Source organism: Pseudophryne corroboree, chromosome 2 (assembly GCF_028390025.1).
Source record: "Pseudophryne corroboree isolate aPseCor3 chromosome 2, aPseCor3.hap2, whole genome shotgun sequence".
In the NCBI taxonomy this organism is placed as follows: domain Eukaryota; kingdom Metazoa; phylum Chordata; class Amphibia; order Anura; family Myobatrachidae; genus Pseudophryne; species Pseudophryne corroboree.
In genome coordinates, this window is record NC_086445.1 from 419,760,581 (window position 1) to 419,774,318 (window position 13,738).

Below are 13,738 nucleotides of genomic sequence, written 5' to 3' on the forward strand. Positions count from 1 at the left end.
TCTCTCCCCATTCTACGCTATGTATACCACCTTATCCCCTACCATTCTACATGTTTACCCACCATCTGCGCTCATATTCTACACTGTATAATTAGTGGTTACTTAACTTTTCTCTGTGATAATAATACCCTCAGGCCTCACCCCACATGGTGCGATGCCTGACCCCTTTCTTCCTTGCAGCCTGTACAGGGTAGGCTGCAGCTGCAAATCGTCTGGTCACAGGATGGAAGGAACAGCTGAAGAGCTCACTCAGTGCCTCGGTAATCACTGAGCTGTGGCGCACTGTTCCTGTGGCAATGACCATGTAGATGAAACAGTGGTCTGATCGGCAGTGGTGATGGCGGGCTGTGACTACCCCTCTCCCACTCGTGGCCAGTACACACTTCCCACTCGCAGGTGTTCTTCCCATCCCCCGCTATTGGCTGGAACACCTGCTCCCACTCGAAGGTGTCCCCTTTACCGCAATCAGCCAGACCCTTTAATATTTGGCCGTATGCGGGTCCCATAGACACCACCATAAACAAAATTCCACCTTGCGGCATCGCTGATAATTACCCATTATCAGAGCTGGCCGCAGCAAGTGCAGAGACGGAGACAAGGCTGTCTCCATCTCTGAAAAATTTGTGGTCCATCAGAAGAGGTTTCTGGGTACTCAGAAAACCCACCTCCTGTGTGCGCCACTGAATGCGCAAAACACCGGGAAAATGTCACCAAGCTATTTTCACAGTGATTTCTGCAGCACTGCTGCTGTGTTGCGGGACTCCGGAGAGTAAGTATTAAAAATAATGCAGGATGTGCGGTGTGTGCCCCCTGGACCCCGGGGGTCACAACTGGCTGCAGATGAAGATCCAATGCGTGGGCATTTGCTGGAGAAGTGGATGCCACAGCAGGATGGAATTGAGGTAGTTGGATGTAGTTCCTTCTCATGAAACTTAGAGCGCTAGAGGAGGCTTATGAAGCCTAGGGAGACAGGGAAGATATGCCTGGCAAGCAAGTCTGCAGATCACAGACGAATGTAGACTTGAAGCTTAAAGACTGCTTGGTTAGCAAACGTGGCTGAAGAACACTGCAGAATGAAGTCTGAAGACTGAAGAATGAATGTTTGGCAAACATAACTGAAGAACACTGAAGAAAGAAGACTACATAATGAATGCTTGGCAAATGTTGCTGAAGAACATTAAAGATTGAAGACTGTCGACTGAAGAATGAATGCTTGGCAAACGTGGCTGTAGAACACTGGAGAATACTGCTTTGAGGACTGATGAATAAATGCTGGATAGTCATGGCTGAAGGGCAATGCAGATGACAGCATTCCCTCAACAGTCACATGGCACCTGGGGATTCCAGCTATAAACTGTGGAACTGAGAAGCCACCAGCAAGGGTGCAGCGAGAGGTAGCGAGAGTACTTGAAAAGCGGAGCTAGAGACCCTTGGAGCATGGGAGATTCATAGGAAATTCCTGAGGGAGCTCAGAGAGTGAGCTTCTGCACAGGGCAGTAACATAAGCACTGGCAGCATGAAAAAGTGGGCAGTAACATAAGCACTGGCAGCATTAAAGAGTGGGCTGACCCCTTTTTCTAAGAGGAAGCTGCCTGTGATTGGGCTGTGCGTCCCACAGAGCTCAGCCATTGGATACGGGGAAACTTGGTTTCCAACATGGCGGCCCCCAGTCCCCTTCACCCATCGGGCCCCCTGTCTCCTGCTCCCTGGAAGCCATACCATCACCGCCGCCAGCCCTTGTGCGTCTCACCACGGTGGCGCCACAACGCCAGCAGCCAGATGGGCAAGCCCCAGACCCCAGCTCCGGATGTAAGCCCCCAGCTCGTGACACCAGGGGCCCATGTGCACTGCATACACTGCACCCATTATAAATACGCCAGTGTTTGGGAGGTATGTATTCTGTATTGTTATTTTTTGTGGCCTGCGTGAAGCTGGACAGATACATGGGGACCTTGGATGCCTTGACAAAAGTGCTATACTAGTACTGTAGTATTTCAGTACCAGTACCACGGGACTGGTTTCTCAAGGCTGCATATAATGACGAGATACACTATAGTACTATTATAGGTTTTCTATCCCAAGTGGCCCTACTGTATGTCTGTTTTTGCTATTGCAATCTGCAAAAATGACTTTGGATGTCCCCTGGAATGCATATTGCATTTCTGTCCCAAGTATTACTCTACTACAGTAGTATTTACGTCTTAGTATCCAGATACCCTTGTACGACACATTCTCTTAACCCCTTCAGTGGTATGCCTGGAAATCTTACGGGGTAGCCGGCACTGACAGAGCTTTCAGAAGATTTCCGGGCATACTACTGACTGATTCCCCGAGGACAGCCATGCAGCGTGCACTCCTATTGGCCGGGGTGTGTGCTTAGCTGTAAAATAGCTTATGCTGATTCCCGGGTGCCCTGATCCATCACTCGCCCCCCCTGCACCTTCCCCCCAGCTCCCACTTCAATTTAAACCCCCCCCCCTGCCCCCAGGGTGTGTTTTTAAATTGAAAACCCGCCACTGAAGGGGTTAAACCAGAGACTTTCACAGACTACCCACCAAGCATCACAACACAAAACATTACAGTATGAGGAAGACAGAAAAAAGGTGAGAGATAGAGAGAAAGGGGAATATTAGAAGAGTGACTGATGAGTCTATTCATGCAGCAATTAATTACTTCGGAAAACAGGGCTTTTCACTGCTTTCTCGTATTCAGGAAGCAGATTACCGTGGATATGTTTGTGATTTCTCCAGTGGTGCCCCAGCTCCCCGTCAGGATCACTTACCCATATAATAGTACGGTGAGAGCATTTCATAGAAGCACGGAAAACTCAGGTTTCCGTTTCGCTTACCCGATAGAATTCGCCATCTTTGGATGGCGTAATGAGGCTAATTGGGGGACAAGAGCTGCGAAGACTCTTGTCTACCTGCCTCCTTCCAATCACCCCGCACTCTTCTGTGTACAGCAGCCAATCAGCTGTAGAGTCAGAGTGTACTGAAGATGAACCCACAGGCATATCAGCAGATTAACAGCAGATTTATTAAGGTGGTGAAGTGATAAAGTGGAAGGTGATAATGCATCAGCTCCTAACTTCCATGTTACAGGCTGGGTTTGAAAAATGACAGTTAGGAGCTGACTGGCTGTTATTTTATCACCTTCCACTTTATCACTTCACCAGGCTTAATAAATGTGTCCCTAAGTAATTACAAGATATATTACATTGCCATGATGCATTATGTTTTAAATTTAACAGGACCCACTTCAATTTATTTATGAATACACCCCAGAGTGAGAGAGGCAGGGAGAGACTGATAGAGGGAGGCAGACAGAGTGTGTGTGCGGGCTTGCTGGAATGGAATAGAAGAGTAACTAATACAACAGAGAAACTGTGAGCTAATTGAATGAGTGAAGTGACAAAAAAAAAATATTTTTTTAAAACAGGCAATGCTGGGCGCAACTGCTAATAATGTTATATAGCCTGAAGGAGCAGGGGCTCTCTCGTATCGTGCAGCCATGGAGGCATACACAATAAAGAGGCCCCATGTTTTCTGCCAGTGCACTGCAATGGGAAGCATCACAAAAATTATAAATATTATTACTATTACACTTTTTATGGAGCCACAAGTGGTCAGCAGCACTGCATGTAAGGCAAACAGTAAGACAGAACAGGGTACAACAGAGCATTACAATAATCAAAACCAAAACAGAACACAAGTCACAATTAGCACCACAGATCTCAGCATACAATGCATCTGGTAAGCAAGGTGGGTTGCAAAGGTAGGAACTTGTTACCAATCGTAACTGCAACACTAGCAGATTAACAGCCACTGGAAGGGATGAACAGCTATAAGCAGGCGTAATTCCAGCAAACGGCCAGTGCGAAGGTGAGGGCTGTAATAAAAATTCAATAGAAGAGAGCAAGAGAAAACAGGAGTCAGGAGGACCCTGCCCTAGGAGCTTACAATCTTAGGGGAGGGGAGAAACAGATGAAATGAGGCATAAACAAGTCCATAGGGACCTGAGGGCAGGAAGAAAGTGAGATTGACATGGCCAGGGTAGGAGGGTGAGGTAAGCCACCTAGTAAATAGGTTATGTGGTGGATAGGTATGCTATGATGAACAGGTGGGTTGTTAGTGCCTTTTTGAAGCTATGCAAGCTCAAGGAGTGTCTGATGGAATGGGGCAGTGCATTCCAGTGAAGGGGCAGCTTGGGAGAGATCTTGTATTTGTGTTTGAGATGCAGTAAACAGGGAAGAGGAGAGGTGATGGTTGCTGGCCGACCGCAGCGGGTGGGAGGAAGTATGTAAGGAGATGAGGTTGGAAAGGTAGGGAGCAGTGGAGTTGGAGAGGCATTGTATGTAAGAGCGAGGAGTTTGAAGAAGATTCTGTAGGGGAAGGGGAGCCAGTGCAGATTATGGCAGAGTGGAAGGGCGGATATGGAGTGGCGGAAGAGGAGGATAACTGCAGCGTTGAGAAGAGATTGGATGGGTACAAGAAGGGAATGTGGAAGGCCAGTGAGAAGAAGGTTGCAGTTGGTCTGTGATTTGTCACGCACAAAGACAGTGGGGTGACAAAAACAAAAGGACAGGTTCCGCAGGACACACTCCAGCCAATCAGAGCAAGGGAAGGAAAGTGTGCTTTCCCCATACCCACCTTGCTCCTCTGGATAATATAGGGGCTTGTCAAAACAAAATCCTATCTGCCCCCCTGGCTTCCTGCAGCATGCAAGGTGAAGTAGGAACAGGTAGGCAGTCACAGGAGTGGAGATGTCTCAACATCATAATCTGTCAAGGAGAGGAGTAGGGTGAAGGCAGTCGCAGACTCAATAGGATGAGAGACAAAAGAGAAATTGAAGAGGAAAGGCAAAACAAGTTTTAGAACCACTGGTCTATACAATACACACAACATTCTAATGAACAATACACATTACAGGGAGAATTTAATATAATACAGGGACCATTCCAGTGGCCAATATACAACCCAGGGACCATTCTAGTGACCAATATACAATATACAGAGAATTCCAGGGACCTATATACAATGCAGGTAGAATTCTAGTGACCAATATGCAGTACAGGAAACATTTTAATGAACAAAATGAAATACATGGAGAATTCTATTAATAAATATACAATACTAAGGTGTCTATGTACTAAGCCTTGGCAAGAGATAAAGTGGAGAGAGAGATAAGTACAGCCACTTTACACAATATAGAAAGCTTTCTAGTGACTGATATAAAATACAGAGAGTATTTTAGTCAACTATAGAAAATTCAGAGACCATTATAAAGACCAAGATACCATACAGGGTACATTACAGTAACCAGTATAGAACACAGATAGAGCACATTATTTTGACAATACAAAACATTGAAGTCAATTACTTTTAAAACCAGGCGGCATTTCGTAACTTTAAACTTACATTAATTTGGTTTGGATGGTTATAAGTTGACAAAGATGCTAATTTGCGGCTTGGATAAGAGAAGTGATTTTACTATCACTGAGTAGCTTATTTTCTCGATGGCACATATTTCTATCTCAGTATTCTTTGTTGTTAATGAATCCCTTAAATTAGAAAGTAAAGGCATTTATATGAAATCATACCATCAAGTATCATAGTATAAAATATAATTTTGTTCTTTTATTTAAAGAGTAATTAAATCAGACCCTGGATCTACCCCTTCCTCATTTACCCCCTTCATAAAAGAATCAAATGGCAGCTCTGACCCCCACCTGCTTTAAAATCAGACCACAGACTTAGATGACAAATAAATATTATTTCCACATTACAAATCACATACGAGTTATGACCCCACTTGTCATATTAAAAATCAAAACAAGGGCCCTCATTCCGAGTTGTTCGCTCGGTATTTTTCATCGCATCGCAATGAAAATTCGCTTAGTACGCATGCGCAATGTTCGCACTGCGACTGCGCCAAGTAACTTTGCTATGTTGAAAGTAATTTTACTCACGGCTTTTTCATCGCTCCGGCGAACGTAATGTGATTGACAGGAAATGGGTGTTACTGGGCGGAAACACGGCGTTTCAGGGGCGTGTGGCTGAAAACGCTACCGTTTCCGGAAAAAACGCAGGAGTGGCCGGAGAAACGGTGGGAGTGCCTGGGCGAACGCTGGGTGTGTTTGTGACGTCAACCAGGAACGACAAGCACTGAACTGATCGCACAGGCAGAGTAAGTCTGGAGCTACTCTGAAACTGCTAAGTAGTTAGTAATCGCAATATTGCGAATACATCGGTCGCAATTTTAAGAAGCTAAGATTCACTCCCAGTAGGCGGCGGCTTAGCGTGTGTAACTCTGCTAAATTCGCCTTGCGACCGATCAACTCGGAATGAGGGCCAAAGATCTGAATCTCCCGACCGTGTAAAACTTAAACTCCAGATCTGACTTCCCTCATTAGAAATTATATGCCTGATCTGATCATATTCCATCATAAAAGATTTTTTTTTAAAATCACCCCCCTCCCTTCAATAATTTAAAATCATGCCGCAGGAATGCACGTGTGCTGTCTTTTAGTTGTTTACAGGCTGCTTGGTCTTTGCTGCATTCTGAAGTTTTGTGATACCTGCAACTTAAACATTTTGTCCAGAGTGGAACTTGCGGGGGCTTGTAGAGGCCTTTAAACCCTTTTGAGGACATGTGTCTAGCCTCAGTATGTCTAGCGCAATTCCTCTCCAGCAGTTATAAATCCATGATGGAGCATTCCTTTTCGATGCTTCAAAATGTAATGAGGATTAGGAATAAAAGCTGAGGATGCAATTAGACCAAAAGAATTAGCAGAAAGTCTTCCATACAACCTTCTCATGTTCTGCGAGTTACTCCATAATAGAAACACAATCTAAGGTCCTGTCTCTGTGGTACCGCTGTCCCTTGGTTCTGGCAGTGATATTCCCTACGGTTTCTAGTAGCTTTTGGAGATGTCACCTGTCAGTAGGCTCCCCACTAAATATTTGGTGGGATTGCCTGGTCCAATTACCCTTCTGAGCACAAGTTTTCTCCCTGTATACAACACTCTTAGGCAGAGACCCTCCTATAAGTTCTTCCTTCAGGCTTTTGAACCTGTTCCCCAGCTCTATTGCAGGCTACAAAATATCCCTACTTAAGCATCTTAGTAGTGCAGCTAAAGCAATGATTCCCATCCATTGGTGGTCTGTTTCCCAACCCACAGTTAAAGAATGGTTCAGTAGATTAGACCACCACATGACTGTGGATGACCTCCTCCTAGTTGTCAACAGAAATTAAAAGCTCTGTGCTGCCTTGGGTCCATAGCGAGAGTTGGTCTTCTGCAATCTACACTACTCTGAATTTATAAGCCTTTGTTTCTTCTGTTGCTGTGGTTTATGTGTTCTACATCGCACCGATAATTCACCTAACTTTTCCACTAGACGTTCTATTGTTCGTCGACAATATCACCAATTGCAGTAGTGGTCGATCCATGCCTACACCTCTCATCTGTTTCCTTCCCTCCCCCCTTTCCACTCCCATGTGTCGAGTCTAATATTTTGCTCTATTTCTATCACAATCTGATTTTATTTTATACTGTTGTTTACTTATGCTTAAGTTCATGTTTATGTGTTTCTTTTTTTTTATGTTCTCTGATGGCTTGTGATGAACATTTGTTTTCTCCCTTTTCCTGTGTATGTTTCTCTTGGCTACTGCATAGTCTGTTTTTGGTTGTATTTTTGTACAAATTTAATAAAACATTTAATTCGTAAGAAAAAATATTCCCTACCCTCTCACCATTAAAAATTTGACCTCAAGCATGGCCTCGTGCTGTCTGCAGGAGATTTATTTATTTATACATTTATTAACAGTTTCTTATATAGTGCAGAAATGTCCATTGTGCTTTACAATTGTAAACAACAGTGATAAAACTAATTTGGGTAATTGCAGACAGTCATAGAGGTCGCAAGGCCCTGCTCACAAGCTTTCAGTCTATAGGAAATCTATGTGCTTGCTGTCACATGCACAGGGGAAGGAAGGGTGAAGCAGAGACTGTGACATATGAAGGGGGTAAGATATGCAGAAAGGGGGAACAGAGTCTGTCACACGCAGAAAGGATTGAGTAGGGAAACATAGACTGCCACTCACAGAGTGGAAGGAGGGGGAATGCCGAGGTGACGCCACCCCATAGCTCATATCAGACATGATCAGTCTGCGGCAACCAAGACCAGGGAAGGAAAGCCAAACATATTTCTGTTCTCCACAAGAAACAAAGCATAGATTCTAATATTAGGTTTTACATTGTAGACAATGTAGTATTCATTTTAAAATAATAAGAATGCAAGATAATTTCATAGAATAATGAATTAATATTTGTAAATCTTAATTCCAAAAATCTATTTTTGTTATGTTTGCATAAATCGGTTCATGATTATTACATATGTTTTGCCTATAAAGGAGAGATTAAAAAGGAGTATGCTAACTGTGACCTCCAAGCAAAAATAGTAAAAGAAAATGTACTTTAAAATAAATATTACCCCATAGCTCAAACAAAAATAAATAATCGCAATGTAAAGGAATGTGGAAATTCACAATTTCCTTCTAAGGCTTTCTTTAAATGTTTCAGCAATCCTATAACTGGAAGCTTCCCAATGGATCCATTTCAATTAGTAAACAATTCTGGGCATTCACTGTAGCATTCTCATAACTTTATATTTGTCAAAACGTCATTAAATAATGACATCCCAAACTATTTATAAGCACTATTCCACAAAGTGGGGTTTTTTTTTTTTTTATTGCTATGTGAGATTGAAAAAGGAAAGAGTATTCCTGTTGTAAAAATAAAAGATAGATACTGTAACACTGTATTTACCAAATACTGAATAATACTGAAATACTATGAAATGCATGCAAACTGAGCTGTATCACCCCATTGTGCCTCCTACGCTTACGGGGGAGATGTGGGGCAGGCTGACATAGCCTGCCCCTAAAGGTGTGTACACGCTCCTCATGTTGTATGTAGAGGCATATCTTTGTCAGCTGACTCCTCCCTAATGCAAGATCCATACTGATGATGAATATGAGCATAGACCTTGCTGTACCTCATACCTCCGAACTGTCGCGACTCCAGCAGGGCACCCGTTATTCAGACACTGTCCCACCAGCAGGCTGCAGTGTCCCGTGGGCAGGAGGAAGGTTGAGAGAGCCTTTGATCACCGTTGCTCTGCTCTGCAAAGCAGCATGCGATCCCTGAATAGATGCCATCTAAATAGTGCAGGGAGGTGAGTCGAGGGCTACTCAGCTGCTCAGGTAGCGCTGGGCACACCTCCAAAAGGACTGAAAAAGGGTGGACATGCCACTAGCCACGTCTATCCACCTGAGGCCATGTCCTCATTCAGTTGAGAACATGCTCCCTTTTCGGAAATGCAAGTGTCCTGATTACAGACATCACAAGTCGGGAGGTATGGTACCTGTAAAAAAAAAAGTTGTTTTTTTTGTGGGCCATGGATGTGGGTTAATACTGTATGCATACTACTAGATAATACTATAATATTTCCCCAACACACCTCAAACCCCAGTATGCCCAGGGTGTCTTTAAATGGTTGGGCATGCCAGCACTTGACCATCTGTCAGCATGATCACTGAGACTTGCTTAGAATAAATGATGTAATAAAAAACCAAACACATCAAATAAAAAAGTATTAGAAATAAAACTCCCCAACAACCCCCTTTATCAATGTATTACACACAAAAGTTTGGAGGACTGGAGTGAGGGGCCTCTTCAGTCCTTGTAGACATACACTGCTTGGAGATAAAACAAAATCAAACCTGAACACCAACACTTGACTCTTATGGAGCCCTGTCATGAATGAGTAAGTGTCAAAGCACTTCTATTTAAATACTGGGATTTTCCCACAGTCTGAGTCAGACCATCAGACCATAGGGAATCCCAACTGTAGTATACCCAAGAGATAACATAAAATATGCCATTGTGTATCTTGTGCCATTAGCGTATTTTATGGAAACTATGAAAAGTGTGCATATGATAATATCATAATAATGCCTGTGGCTTTGCATATTGCCATGCAAAGCCATGCAAATTTGGAGACTTCCCATTACCATAGATGGGGGCTAATCAAAGATCCTGAATGATGCGATGGAACATTGGATATAATGATATCACAACTATGATCCAGTAGATTAATCACAGCCCCACCATAACATCATATTATGTGCTTCATTATCATTATTTTCACCCTGACTTCTAAATACGATCTCTGAGGATTGCACCATTAACAGCAGATAAATGACATAATTAATCATTAGTAAGCTTCTATATCATAGTATATAATATAAATATCCTGCGAGATGCAGGCCGTGCGGGAATTCTGTTAAGTATGCCTGTATTTTTAAATCGGAAATAATTTACAAGTCAAACCAACCTGGTTTTGCCTAGTAAATGATTGCCGCTTAATAAATATGTGCATTTTCGCCTGAATTCATGCACAGCCTGCATCTCGCAGGCTATTACATAAGCCCCTATGTCTGTGTAAGCAGATGTGTGAATCTAACAACACCAACATTAATATAAATGCAGAAGAGATCAAATACATATGCTTAACAATGACTGCAGAAGCACTTTGTCACACATTGGGCTTCCAGGCCACTTTACCTGACACAGTGCTGATCAGGGCCAGATTAAGGGTTCTGGGGGAACCAGGGCAACAAAATTGTGGGGGCCTACACCCCAAAAATTTACAAAACATACAGACACACACAGAGACAGAGACACACACACAGAGACAGACAGAGACATACACACTTAACCAGGGTTCTCACTCACAGTAGTGTCACTCTCCGGCACTACCAGTGCACTCTCCAGGTCTTCAGTATGGGGCTCTCTCTGCAGCGTCGGTTTTCAGTTTGGTGGTCCTTCCGTTGGGCTTCTTCCCTTCTGCCTGCGCCGCTCCCAGCCACTGCTGGGTACTTGCTGCCGGCTTTCATCACTGCAGGGGGGCTTCCTCACTGCCTGTGCCACTGCTCCCGAGTCCCAGCCTCTGCAATGTCCCCACTGCCGGATCCTTGCTGCAGGAGGCGGGGATTTCTTCACTGATGGTGCCGCGATGCCCCTTCTGAGTCCCAGCCACTGTCGGGTCTTCGCTGCTGAATCCTTGCTGCGGGAGGCGAGGATCCTTCACTGACAGTGCCGCACCACCGCTCCCGGGTCCTAGCCACTGCCCCGTTCACACTGCCAGATCCTCCTTCACTGACTGTGCCGCAACGCTGCTCCCAGATACTCCACTGCTTCTGAATACATACTGTATGCAGTATGTATTCAGAGGCAGCTCTTGGTGGACCGACGATGTGTGGGGACGCCATGTGTGTGGGGACCCGGGACGACCGACCTTGTTGCCTATGCCTTAATCTGGCCATGGCGCTGATGCTTCATGGCTGCTGAAGACATCTCTGAGTGCAGTGTCTACAATCAGCTGGATAGTTAGCATATCTCTAGGATCATCTCTCATATTGGTGGTACATGGGTTCCACCATCTTGATTCCTGTCAGTTGACTCTCTGATCGCCAATCAGAAGCTGCCCTAGGATCAGCTGACCTACGGACTTGAGAGACACAGGGATGGTGAGGCTGAGAGACAAAGGGGGTGGTGAGGCTGAGAGACACAGGGTAATGGTGTGGCTGAGTTACAGAGGGGGTTGTTAGGCTAAGACATACAGGGGGAAAGTGAAGCTGAGAGACACAAGGGGTGGTGTGCCTGAGTGAAAGAGGAGGATGGTGTGGCTGAGAGGCACATGGGATGTTGAAGCTAAGAGACAACAGGAGGCAGGAGGCTAAAGAGACACAGAGAGGAAGGCTGCATAGACAAAAAGGAGGAGGCTGAGAAACACATATGTGGTGGCTCGGAGAGATATGGGGGATTCTGAGGCTGAAAGACACAGGGGGATTGTGAAGCTCAGAGACACAAGGGGCAGTTGGCTGGAGAGACAGGAGGCTGGAGTGATAGGGCAGGAAGCTGGAGGGAATACAGGGGGCAGGAAGTGACATGGGGCACGTGTCTGTTTGAACCTCTGTTGTATGATGAAGACATTGGTTATACGCCTACACAAAGAGGCATCTTCCAGAACGGGGATCTACTACATGAATAGTGGATACCGATTGAAGACACTGTCTGCCCAGGGAGGATCAATTTCTTCAGGGGTTCCCCATTGCAGAGACCCCATTGCAGAGAAACCACCATTAGATAAGGTCTATTTGGAATGGAATGGAGAGTGACAGAAATGGGTGGCGTGTCATGCTGACATGCCCCTCATGACGTGTGGTCACAACTCTTGTGCCATGTGGCCACGTCCTTTTTTGACTGCATTAAATATATACTGCACTACTAAAGCATCTAGCATCTTCAATAAGACCCTCTAAATCTTTCCCTTATACTCTTCATAAAAATCACCACTATTTCAGGGAGTATTCTTGTCATCTATTTTTTCACTGTCAGCAAATATGCCCTAAACATATAAAACAATATGATTTTTTTGCCCATTTGAGGAGGGAAAATAATCCAAATCTATTTTGATCTAGATGTATTTTGAAGGAGAGAATTAAGAGTCACTCAATTCTGCAACTTAATGAAATAAAATGAGGACGCATATATAAATTGCATAGTAATTCCACCTTAAAATCTACTAGACCAGGGAAAGGCAGTCACTCCAGCTGCTGTAGAGCTACACATCCCAACATGCACTACCAATATCAAAACTGTGGCGTTACTTACTGTATAATTTCCTACTCTACACGAGCTATTAGAATCCTGCAGTGCAATTTTGCTTTTGAATTTGGTAAAATCAATGCAAATACTATTTCTAGCATTTTGTACAATCTAATTATGAATGTATATATCTAAAATAAAATACATTTAAATAGAATACTAAAATAAAATAAAATAAATAAAATCAATCGTAATGATAATTTTTGGAATGTTACAACCCAGTTTCCAATTTTAGAAACACAATTTATATCCCCATGTGACATTGTACTTTAATATTCCAGGAAAACAAAAACAAAGGGCAGTTAGCTAGAGTTGTGAGTAATTGGCAAAAATCATATGTATCAGATATCACCGAAAAATATTTTTGGCAGCCAAAATGCATTCATTTAGCGGAGGCTTTGTTATATGATTATTTGCACTGCATTTAGTTTCAGACCTTTGCAAAATATATTTGTTGTTGCTTAATATATATAATCAGGATAACCGTGGTTAACTGTTGGTTAAATGACACCTATCATTAACAAGCGTAAGATGTCAAGTAAAATAAAACGTGATTGCACTTTGCAATAACTTTTGCTCGCATAAATGATCAACATAGTCTTGATGCAGCACTCCAGGCGACTAAGAAATACTTTTTCCCAATGGCATATTGATTGGCAACATTTCACTGCCCTTCATGTGATGAAAGTGCTACCAAATACACCTGGACTGCTGCATCAAAAATGGGTCTATCTATCTATCTATCTATCTATCTATCTATCTATCTATCTATATATATATATATATATATATATATATATAAATATATATATATAGTCAAAGTCAAATTGCATATTTCGATATTTAGAATACACTATGGCATTTACTAATAGATGCGTCTAAGACACATGCATCAAATACGCATGCTATAGGTAAAACAGAAGGGCGCAAATGACTGTAATGGCGAGTTACTGTGCACATTACGGTAGAAGAAGCATTTGTTAATAAATATCATACTGTAACACA